This window comes from Sebastes fasciatus, chromosome 4, assembly GCF_043250625.1.
Source record: "Sebastes fasciatus isolate fSebFas1 chromosome 4, fSebFas1.pri, whole genome shotgun sequence".
Taxonomy (NCBI): domain Eukaryota; kingdom Metazoa; phylum Chordata; class Actinopteri; order Perciformes; family Sebastidae; genus Sebastes; species Sebastes fasciatus.
The window spans coordinates 35,900,194-35,912,614 of record NC_133798.1 but is presented as its reverse complement, the minus strand read 5'-3'; the positions used below and the strand labels follow the sequence as shown (position 1 = coordinate 35,912,614).

General features: G+C 39.2%; 1 protein-coding gene across 2 annotated transcripts in view; it reads right to left on the bottom strand.

Moving 5' to 3' along the window:
- lingo1a (leucine rich repeat and Ig domain containing 1a) overlaps positions 1-12,421 on the bottom strand; it is a 150,304-nt gene that overhangs the window by 29,509 nt on the left and 108,374 nt on the right. The window lies entirely within an intron of this gene.

The window sequence follows — 12,421 nt, the reverse complement described above, 5'->3', positions numbered from 1 at the left end:
CAGTTCCTCTTCTGAGAGCCTGATGGCACTGTGGGCTTCAGATACTGCAGACAAACACACACACACACGTTCACAACACACAGCCTTTTGCAGGAGGCAGGCAATGCACATTACATATCTGATCCTTTGTCTATCTCCTGGGATTTTAAAGGGGGTGTAAGGCAAACCAGCCAGAGATTGTAGGTGCTTTAAAAAGCAGGAAGAGTAAATATTTCATAGGAGCAAACTCTTACCTTGTCAAATCCACTGTTCTTATTTCATTGTCTTTAAAGCTAGGGTTGATAATCTTCTTCAAAACCCGTTATATTTGTTCAAATTATCTTCCTAGCAACAATCAATAAATCAAATGCTCTGACGAAAAAAAATTAATCTGGTATCTGTGGCTATTGCAGGACTGTAATACCTATACCTACTTACCTGCCTGCCTGTCTACCTACCTACCTGTGCACCATGCACGTGCCTGCATTGTGCATCGCCGGAGTCTTCCATAAGATGCTATCTTGATAGTTGTGAGTACTAACAATAGCCATGGTCATTGTTTAAGTTCAAAATGAAATTTTTAGGGGAGTGGCTTTTGAGGGTCAAATACCGAGGGTTCTTAGATATATGACAGCCAGTTGAATTCAGCATCACTGGATATCCTTAACTATTCTGGGATCAACTCGTGATCCATTAAGTCCGTTTTAAAATGCATTTTAGTAGCTGAGGGATAGGACTCATTTGTAATCGCTGCCCACGGTGCACATTGATTAGCTAAGGTTTGTGGGAGGACAGCAAATGGGATGGATTCCTTAACACTAGCCTCTGCTCACCCACGAGAGGCCCCAGTTAGTCATTAGTGTGCTGCACGTTTTTAGCGGGGGTGGTTGAGGGTTATCTCATTTGTGGAACCAGAATTCACCAGCTTGTTGTTATAATTTGAAGTGGTCGGTCTTGTTTGCATTTTATTCATTCATTTGGGCATTTGGAAAGATGAGAGGAAGACAACAAGAGAAAGTTCCAATCAAAATTCATCTGTAGTTCTTTGGCCAGTGACAACACAAATACTACCATTTTAACATTACAACAAATCACCACAGGTATTTGGTATCATTTCCATAAACAAAAAATAGGTTTATAATGTATCTTTCTCAATAATGAGCAGCAAATTGAGAGGTCCAACCCTTACTAATCATCATTAAGTGTAACTTTGCATAATTGTAATCTCCACATCTATAATGTATTACATTGTTTTGTGGGTTTTTTAGCAAAAGTTGTGTCCAGGCACTACTTCTTTCATCCTGTTGTGGGAATTGTTTGGAGGACGCTTTATAGAGCTGGAATTCATGTAACACAGCAAATAGCACCAATTGGTGCCCTGCATTATGAATCCAGCCAGACAAACTGCTTTTAGCATCAGTTCCACCACCTTAGCACACTTATTTAATGGATTGTATGTCAGCAATTACAAAGTGCTATTGTTGGCTAATAGTTGCTTTCATTAAAGCTACAGTACATATTGCAACTCTTAAACATGATATTTGTATCACCAGTTTTGTGAACATCCACATCAGATATCAAAACCATTTGATAATTTTATTTTACAATGTTTTACAATGCGTATTCAAAGTTGTGGTCCTTAAAGCTTCAGTAGGCAGATTGTTTTTGGCATCATTGGGTAAAAATTCCATAATAACCTTTCAGCATATTGTAATTCAAGTGTTCTGAAAGAAAACTAGACTTCTGCTCCTCCTCATGGCTCTGTTTTCAGGCTTTAGATAATCTAGCCCGTGACAGGAGACTTTGGCCAATCACAGGTCATTTCAGAGACAGCGTTCCTATTGGCTGTGCTCCGGCTGGCCGTCGGTGCTTGGTATTTCCTCAACTGATCCCAACATTGGTCACAAACTTTCTCATTTTACAGCTAAACAGGACACTACAAGATGTTTCTGAAACATGGACGGCAGACTTCAGATCAGCTCTGATTGGTTCATATAGTGACCATTTTTATTTATTTTTAATCATATTGCCTCCATGTTTACCCACTGCAGCTTTAAGTATTTGCCATATTATTTTAATCAAGAGAATTGGAGTGTGCAGAGGATTAAAAAAACAAGGAGTGTAAATATTCCATGTGTGACAACTCAAGTATTGCTATGAGTAAATAATTGGTGACACCTGAAAGGGTCTTGCGTACTTTGTGTCTCTTGGGATTAGTTACCTTTAATTACTGTATAATGTAATGTATTAGTAACTGATATATAGTTATCATTTATTACATTAAATTTGAAAAAAAAGATGTTTTGCAATGTTTTGCCCTTCGGAAGTTTTTTTAAAAACATCCACATTTAACATGAGCTGAAACTGACGTGTTTCCATCTTGTTAAGTGGTTAGAAGAGAAACAGAACTCAGGCATTAAAACTCAAATTACATTTCATGTGTCTAACCTACCTTGCATCATCTAACACACCCATCACGTGTATATTCCAGTTAAGTTTTCACTCACAGCCCACAACAAGGAAAATACCGCCAAAGTATTTGTCTGCTTAAAACGTGTCTCTGTCCTTTTTGCATCCTCAAGCTTCTCCGCTCAGACCCTCAGTGCAACTTAAGCCATTCAGGCATCACAGCTACATGTGAATGTCATCAGCATCAGTTCACGCATGGCCAAGGCACCCGTTGCTATGAATACAGGGTATTTTTTCTGTATTTTAGAGCTGTTTCCCACTGCCTGGCTGTGAAACCATTCCTTAAGGGGGGACACAGGCTTCTTCTTTTCCAGATCAGTACACTAGACCTGCGCGGATAGAAACTCAGCTAGTCTAAAAGTCAGTTGACATTATATTCCCCTATGGATATGACATTAAAGAGTAAGCTATTTAAAGGTGCTCGATATGAAATACAGAGCATAGCTAGTGCCTCCCAAGCTCCCAGGAAGACCGCTGGGCCACGAAGCAAATTTTCGTAGTGGCCAAACGCCGGTACTACAACTTCCGTGTCCGTAACATCCCTCCTCCGTTCATGTGAATGAAGAGGTGGAGTTAAAGGAAACAATACTGCGCCTGCTCTATGGGCCCAATGGATGCGGAAGATCGGCGAATGATCCAGTTACTTTATCACTCTGCAGTCGAGGTATTTTGGCTTCATACGCCACTGAGCAACTCTCATAGGAATGAACAGGAGGCCTCCTCCAACTCTGTATCCAGTTCTCTTCATGGTGCCTCCACAAGGCTCTCGACATGACGACGGCTGAGCCGGTGGCTCGCAGCTAACGGTGCTAACAGCGCTAACATTGCAAACAACATCAACAGTGCTGACAGAGATAACAGTGCTAACCTGGGGGAGAACCGGAGGGTGGGTGCTACGCTTCCGCAATGGCGGCATCGGTCAGGAAGGCGTTATCAGCTTTAACCGCCGTATGAGCGCAGTGCAGAGCAGCCGTGAGCTAGCCAGTAGGGCACGCTCACATGCACTAACATGCACTAAAAGGCACGGTGGGCTATATAAACAAAGCACAGAGAAACTCGGATTACAACACACACATAGGGAGAGTGACTTCATTCTCTGCTCAGGTAGACATTACTCATCTATATCTTTACATATCAAATAGCTGTTTGATGCTACATTAATGCTCTGAATATTGTATAAAGCACCATTAAATAGGTTTAAACAAATGAATGACATTTTTCATCTGAGCATGTGTGAGACATTCATATGCTGGTCCTTAGTTTAACAAATAAATAAAAAAATAAACCACCAATTTTCTGCATAGTGGCAGCACGGGTCAAACGTGTCTGGAGTGTTGCTAGATGAATAAAACCCAGAAAAGATGAGGTTAAGAATGAAGTCAAAAAAGAGAAAATTAGCTTTGGCAGGATGCATTCATGGGAAGGAGGAGGGAGGCTAAGTTCGTTGGTCTTTATCCCTGTCTGCCTCGTCTCCATCCTCTCTAAGAGCTCCAAACAACAACAGAGGTAACAACGGATACCTAGTGACGCCACGGGCTTTGAAAGCATCCCATCAATAATTAATTTGCTCTGCTGTGCTCCTCGACACTGGCACGCACGCTTGTCCTTAATCTTTTGCTATACTGGGTGAGAGATGTCCGTCACTCTCGACTCTGAAAAATAAATGGTTCTGTGATGAGATGATTAAATAACCATTTGCTTGTTATGATGGAATCACGTCCCCTGTTATTCAGCAGGTAAGTGGTTTTGCATACTAACCCGCGAGGCTGTCACTCTTGCAATTTTACTTTATTGATGAACTCCACCTTTTAATGAGCATCAATCATATTCTGATAGTAATATACTTCACAACATCATTATAATAGTCACACTATTGCAAGATTCTTGTATAGAAATGCTACCATATGTTTGAACTCAATCGATTTAAAATATTTAATCACGATTAATCGCATGATTAATTGTGAGTAATCGCGAATTAATCACACATTTTTATCTGTTCAAAATGTACCTTAAAGGGAGATTTGTCAAGTATTTAATACTCTTATCAACATGGGAGTGGGCAAATATGCTGCTTTATGCAAATGTATGTATATATGTATTATTGGAAATCAATTAACAACACAAAACAATGACAGATATTGTCCAGAAACCCTCACAGGTACTGCATTTAGCATTAGAAATATGCTTAAATCACAACATGGCAAACTGTAGCCCAACAGGGAACAACAGCTGTCAGTGTGTCAGTGTGCTGACTTGACTAGGACTTGCTCCAAACTGCATGTGATTATCATAGAGTGGGCATGTCTGTAAAGGGGAGACTCGTGGGTACCCATAGAACCCATTTTCATTCACATATCTTGAGGTCAGAGGTCAAGGGACCCCTTTGAAAATGGACATGCCAGTTTTTCCTCGCCAAAATTTACAGTAGCAAAAAGTTTTGAAGCATTATTTAACCTCCTTCCTGACAAGCTAGTATGACATGGTTGGTACCAACTCTGCGTTAAAGAAATTAGTTGCATTAAATTAATTTGCATTAACGCGTTATTATCGCGTTAACTTTGACAGGCCTAGTTTAAACTAAATCTTGAAATGTGTCTGCAAGGGAGAGGAGCTGCCATTCATTTTCCCTCTTCATCAAATTTAATTCTGGTGTTTGGAATGGATGTTTTTTTTTCTCCCAACAATAGATGACAAATGGAAACTTGAGAGTGATAAATGATACAAATAGGCTTTTGTCCCTTTTGCATCCTTCCGAATAAAACATGACAGCTAACAAAATGATATCTGATTGCATTCGACTGTACAGATGTCCATGATATTTTTGTTGAAAAACTACTCCAGAAATAGTGTTGCAAGCATTGCAGGCACTGTATTCAAAGTACAACAGGCGCTGGCTCTAACACATGGATGCAGCGGACCACTTTATAGCACAATAGTTTATGATGTATCTACTGTATATCATAAAGGGCCGACGATGGAAAAGACACTCTGAAGGTGGGCTGATATATTTCAACAGCAAAGAAAGAAAGATGTTAAAGTGTCGATGGAGGGTTTCTAGTTAAGCATTCCAACAGTTTTTTGGGGTTTTTTGGTAGTGAGTGAGTTTTTTGTTTCTGCTCAAGACCTCTTATCAGAAAAGTTTTTGACTTTTGTTTGTTGTTGTTTGACTTTTTTTTAGGTCTAAACAACACTTTGCACCATGCTGTGACAGAAGCCCAAACTCAATGTTGTGTAGTTTTTCTCTCAACACAGGATTTTTGACAGCTCTTGGTCAGAGAGGAAGTTAGCCAAACCTTCCTGCTGAAAACAAATACACACTAAAAATGTGCTCTACATACAATGGATCTCCCTTTTATGGAATTCATATTATAATTTTTGAAAAAGAAAATACGATGCTTTTCAGCAGTAATGCATGCAAGTAAGTTTCTTCCCCTCTCCTTTTAATTTACTGTTATAGCCAAGTCAGTTTTATTTATATTGTCCAATATCACAAATTTGCCCCAAGGGGTGTGCAATGTGAGCATGTACAGATTGTGTACTTTGCAGCTGTGTTACAGGCTGCTAACAGTATGTGTATGCTGTGATTTCAGGACCACGGAGAGCGTCAGTCATTGGCCTGCGTTTTATTCTGTTCAGCACCACGGACAGAGCCAGACTGAGGCAGCTTGGTCCACAGCTGCAGGAATGTCATGTTCTCTTTTTACGGCAGCATAGAAAGGAAGCTCAGATACAGTAGAGCCAAATGATTTGCCACCCTATTCTTTATTTATTCCTGTCAACAACAAGGACAGTCTCACTTCCCGCAGCAGGAACTCAGACAGGAGGAGAACCCAGACGTTCTGCTCCTAGGTGTGAGAGGGTTATGCTTATTCATGTCAATATGATGTTTTTTCCAAGATCTGCAAGGCGAGAAAAATATTCATGCCTGGCAGGTGGATGTCAAAGTAGCAATCAGGCAACTGGCTTTGGAACAAACACTACATCCAGAATTAATATTGTAAAGATACATGTCTGATTATGTATTATTATATATGTATGTGAACATGACCACAGCTGACAGCTGTTATGGTCATGCTACATGTTTACTAAAAACCCAATAGTGTAAAAGTTGCAAGTATCCAGTGATGGAAGAAGTATTAAGATATTTTACTTAAGTAAAAGTCACAGTGGTGAGAAGTAACTAAGTACATTTACTCAAGTACTGTACTTATATACAATTTTTAGGTATTTGTACTTCCCTCGAGTCTTTCCATTTTCTGCTACTTTATATTTATAATCCACTACATTTCAGAGGCAAATATTGCACTTTTTATTCCACTACATTTATTTGTTAAGCTACCCAGGAGAATATAAAGTAAGTAAAATTACCACTACATTTATTAGGTATATATATATATACCTAATAAATGTAGTGGTGTTAAAAGTACAATATTTCCCTCTGAAATGTAGTAAAGCATACAATTAAAATACTCATGTAAAGTACCAGTAACACAGAATTGTACTTGATTAAATATACTTAGATACTTTCCACCACTCTACTGTAAGTATCATATTATAGAATCTGTAAGCTCCGGTCTGTTTTTCATCTGTTGGTGAGCTAGATTAATACCTAAATCAATAACGTTCACCAGCAGTTTGCACAAGCATCCCAAGCACTGCCACAGCACCACCGATCAATCTTTCTCTGCTCTACCCCTCGTGGCCTTTTTAGCAGTGGCTCCCTAAAAGCTTCTGATTTACCACCATCTTGCAACATGCCCATCCTTCTGACCTTTAAATTGAATATATAGTGGCACAGGCGCTTATTACAATTCTGAGCTACTCTCGCACTTCCTCGTGGGTTTCTTGGCAAAAACACCACACACAGAAACACTCTCTGCACTCCCACTGTATGACCACGGGCACACAAGCAAATGAATATTTCCTGTATGATGCATTCTTCGCCATTTTTGTATGTCACATCCATTTCACATTATCAGTGCATGTGCAGACATTAATGCTAATTAATTAGATCATGGTTTGCAGAGTAGAGCTCGTTCAGAGGAACATCACCAATGTTGCTTTTTGAAAACACCATTTCATTCACAGTTTAAAGTGGCTCCACATTTGTCTTCTTGTGATATGATGACGAAGGTGTGCAACTTTAGTTATTACATTTTTTTTTTTTTTACCTCTTTCATTCTTGATGTTTCAACTTGCAACATTAATATTCTCATTTATTGCATTTTAATAAGATTTTTCTGTAATAACTTTGAAACAAATTTGGTATCAGCACTGTAGAGCAACTTGGCTTTGTACATTTGCATTATATTTCATCCATTTGTATTTTATATTTTCTTTTATATAATTAAAAGTTTAAACATGCATGTGTGCATTGAAAGTCAAATTTATTCACACAGCGTGTTTCTGCTTTGTCATTATAGGGTGCTGTATCTAGACTGGTGGCAAAAAATGTCTTGTATATCTCTATGTATGTGTCTATACATTGTGATATGAATGGATGGATGGATAGCATTTCTATTTGTAGCATTGTACAAATGTTTACACTTATTGAAGTCTTACACCAACAGGTCCAGTAGCTGTAGTGGAGAGAATTGCCATAATTCCTTACAAATAGCCCCACACCTTCTAGCTCTCACACATACATAAACACGCACACACACATGCATTGACTCACTCATTGTCACTCACCCTCACAGTCACTCATTTGCCCTGACTTGTATTATTGTGCTGTTATGTGAAACGCCTGGTGCGGTGAAAAAATGGAACGCAGTGTGTTTGGCGAGGTTGGAGGGGAAAACTACCCTCAATGGGCTTTGAATTGCCAAGAATAAGCATTGTAATATGGGCTTGCAGGCAGCAACCAAATGTGCAAGGAATTGGATTTGGCATTACTGACATTTGGTTTTTATCTTTGCAAATGCATAACCTACAATACAGATTCAAAATCCAACACTAATAACATCCTGTCAATGCTGTAAAGGGTATTATCGAGGGAATGTGTGGGGTTTTAGGGGTGGTCATTTTGGTTTTGCATTATGACATCCAGGGATGAAAGATATTTTAATGACAGGCAGTTCAAAGCCATTATGTTGCAAAGATGTCAAACCAAGGTGATAAGGACAATGTCATCAAGATCATGATAATATGTTTGACACAGTGCACCAGAGGACAGTCTTTGTGATGGTTACAACAATGGAGAAATATGCACAATTTGCAGCTATACAAAGCACCCATAATAATGGCTAAAATACACAATAGTTTCAACACATGATTGGAAACACCTAAGGAGATATGGCTATCTAGCTCCTTTGTTACTAACGCTTAAGCGTGTGTTGCACTGAAATAATCAACTAATATCAGGTGTGCACTGCCTATTCTATAATGAACACTAAATACTTCAGTAGACTATCTATTCAAGTGACATTAACAAAAAATCTATCCTCTATTTCAGAGGGATAAGAAGGGGCTTATTTACACCAAATGCAGCCTATTAGACCTAGCTCTGTTAGGCCAGTGGTCATATGAACAACACTTTTTCTTCAGTGGTTTAGATTTCCCACAAAACAATTGGCAGGCTGCTGCTGCTCTCTCTCTCTCTCTGCTACTCAGCCTCAGTGCTGTGCAAGAAGTACTGCAAAGAAAAATGATGCTCCCATGCTACTTGCACTCACTGCTCTGGGCAGGCTATCATTCCCATTAAACTAATAACAGTTAGCTTCTTATCTCACAATGTCTTGGCAAAGTCACTTCCACCCTTGAACAAAACACAATGTCTTTGAATGCCGGGGCTTAATCTATCACTGAGGCTCAAATGAGACCGCATAATCCTCTGCAATTTGCCGTCTTGTATTCTACATTATCACTGATTTCTACTGTGTTTTTTAGTACACAGATTTCTCTGTTTGGGGACAATGATGTCGTCCTTCAACTTCCCGAGCAGGCAGAATGTAATTATTTTTTTCATCTTTCTGCTCAGACAACAAAAATATATTGCATTTAGAACATCATACAGGGTGAGAGTCTCACAACAACACTCTCATCCCATATGCAGTATACTTACAAATGTGTGTTTGTTCTTTTGGTAGACTCATATTAACATTTGAAAGTAAATGTTACTGTTTAAGATTCTAGTGTAAATATTTAAAGTTGGATTAAACAAGTTGAAGCCACTAGAGGTCAGAAGGTAGGCTTCAGGTAGGCTTTTATATCTTTAAAGCATAGTCAGTCAGCAAACGGTGAAAGACCAAAGGGTGACAAGGCAGATTAAATCCCCCAATAGAAAATTAAGATTTTGCTATTATTACAGTAGTTGTTTCTCTGATGCCATGTTAATCTCTATAAACATATTCTACACGCACATGTAGAATCTGTAGGCAATGCAACATGATTTTGGCATCAGAAGTGTTCTGGTTTCTGTTTGTAGCCCAAGTAGTATTGACCAATCACGTTTGAACAGGCTTTGGTTGAATGCATGTAAACAGTCTGTGTGGAGAGCAAAAGAGGTGGAAAGCATTGGCCGAAATGCAATCTTGGAACCCACCAGCTGTCGTCTGACGATGATTTATCTTTTTATTGGTTTAGAATTAGCGTGCAAACTGGCTTCTTGTGAAACAATCCGTATGTACATGTCTTCTCTCAACTCCATCTCAAGTTGCTAATCGGACTGTAAACGATGAGCAGCGAGCAGAAAATACCGGAACCCCAGAAATATAGCCCCTTGCCCCCAGAGACTTATCCTTTGTAAGACCGGATGCCGATGGGTTCCGAGACTGATGCCATGTTGTCATGGAGTAACACATGGAAAAAGATTAAATGTGCTGCTAGTCCCTGAAAACAAACAGTCTTTAAATCAAATAGGACGGTGCATTTCCATTGTTTTACTCCTGTATTGTGTAACTAAACCATGTTTTAAGCGTCCTGATCTGAAATGCCCAATAAAAGGGCTTGTCATGTAGGATTATTCTATGTACCTTAAGAGGTTCAGTTACATCCACTTTTCTGGAAGTACTGAAGTCTGTCTAGCCATTAGTGGAACATTGAGAATTTTTTGAAGACCAGACTGAGAAGTCTGGTACAACAGGGTAACCTGCTTAACCATGACATGCAGGATCATAACCATGGGCATTGTCTATTTATTGATATACTCTGAGAAGGATCAAACTCATCAATTTTGAAGTGAACATGTGGCAATGTTTTAAATATTTGATATGTAAAGAAAATATCATCTGCATAGAAAGATATGTGGTGTTTATTTTGAACTTGAGAAGTTGAGTTGGGTTCTACCAATGATTTAAGGGAATTGCTAGTCATTATAATGTATGTATTGGTCAGGATGGTGTTTTGCTCATACTGATACATTAGATGTAAAACCAAACCAAATTAAAAGTGTTCATCAATTTCCAACTCAGTCATAGTCAAATGCCTCTTCAGTGTTCAGAGACAGAACTGCTTGCAATTGGGTTAATTTGAGCCTGTATTACCAGGGTGGAAATTACGACTGGTTTTACCTGGGAATTATGTATGCTACCCTTGATGATGGGACTTTTGTTGAGTTGAGTTTAATACTGAAATTGGATGAAAACTATATTTCAAATGGATCCTTTCCACTCTTTGGAAACAAATTTAAAGACAAGTTTTCAACTCCTATGAGAGGTGTCAGCCTTGACAGAGTAATTTGGCAAAATAGGTCCAATTACATCAATGGTGGCAGACAGGTCCTTTGATGCCGTCTAAATCAGGGTCTTTTGCTGTTGGCATTGAGTGCTAAGGGTGTTTAAGATCTTGTAGTGTGAAAACAGCATCCAAACCATTAGTCTGGATTTCAGACAATGATGGAGGGTAAAGGGAGTTGAGGAATGGTATTATTTTTGTTCCATCACCTTGAGAGTCAGAGGAGTATAATTTGGAGTAAAGACTTGTAAAAAGCATTATTTACCTGTCAACATACTGCTAATAACTCAGCATGTTCTTTTTTGACAGGGTCTTAAGATGAAAAAAAAAATATTTTTTTAGACTCATTGTCAAGTTTCTTTTTGTACTATTATAAAATGTATTTTGAGCTTTTGAGAATGGATTCATTGGGATTTGTGATTATATTTAAACATTTGCAACTTTGTCTGTTTCTCTGTTCAGCCCTGGGTCAGGACTAACACCACTGTATGGGTTTATAGAAGATATAGTTTAAGGAAATGCATTCTTAATGTGTGAACCTTTCTTGGGGAGGACCCGTACTCTCACTGTCAAATCCCCACCCAATATATATGCAGTGGTCATATGAAACTATGACCATACATTGAGTGGTCAATAACTGTAGATGCTGTTTTATCTTTTTTTGTTTTATCTAGCCATTTGGGTTTTCATTTTGCCAGTGAGACAAATGTGACAAATGTGTTTCACTATAGACAAGCTATTACGAGCAGCACTTTGGCCTCAGACCCCTGCAGATATTCCGCTCATGGCCTCTGAAACAATGGCTCCATTTTTATTTATTTTTTTCATCTGCAGGGCACCATCCATTGCCAGGGCTACTCGCCTGTCAACTCTGCCGCACAGACAATAGCTTCCTGACATGAGAGCTCCTTGTAAAAGATGTTGCCACCTCTCGATCTCTGTGCAGTACAGGCCCACACATAAAAGTATGTGCACAGACAAACACACGGTCGCCACAAACATGTGGGTACATGAATGCACATACACACAAATGTAATCCGGCCCTGAATCAAATCCCATCCTTTTGTTTTTCAGACAGTAAAATAGGTGAGGGAGTGGTTTTGGGAGTAGTGTACACTGGTAAAGTAATCACTATTTCAAGCGTTTTTTGGGGTCACCCCCCCCTCCCACACACACACACACATACACACTCCTCACCAACAGCACACCATTCCAAAGGGTAGAGCGATTTCAATCACTTTATAGCTGCCACCGTGGCTTTAGTAAATTGTTGACAGCCAAATCCATGTCGATCCGTTGA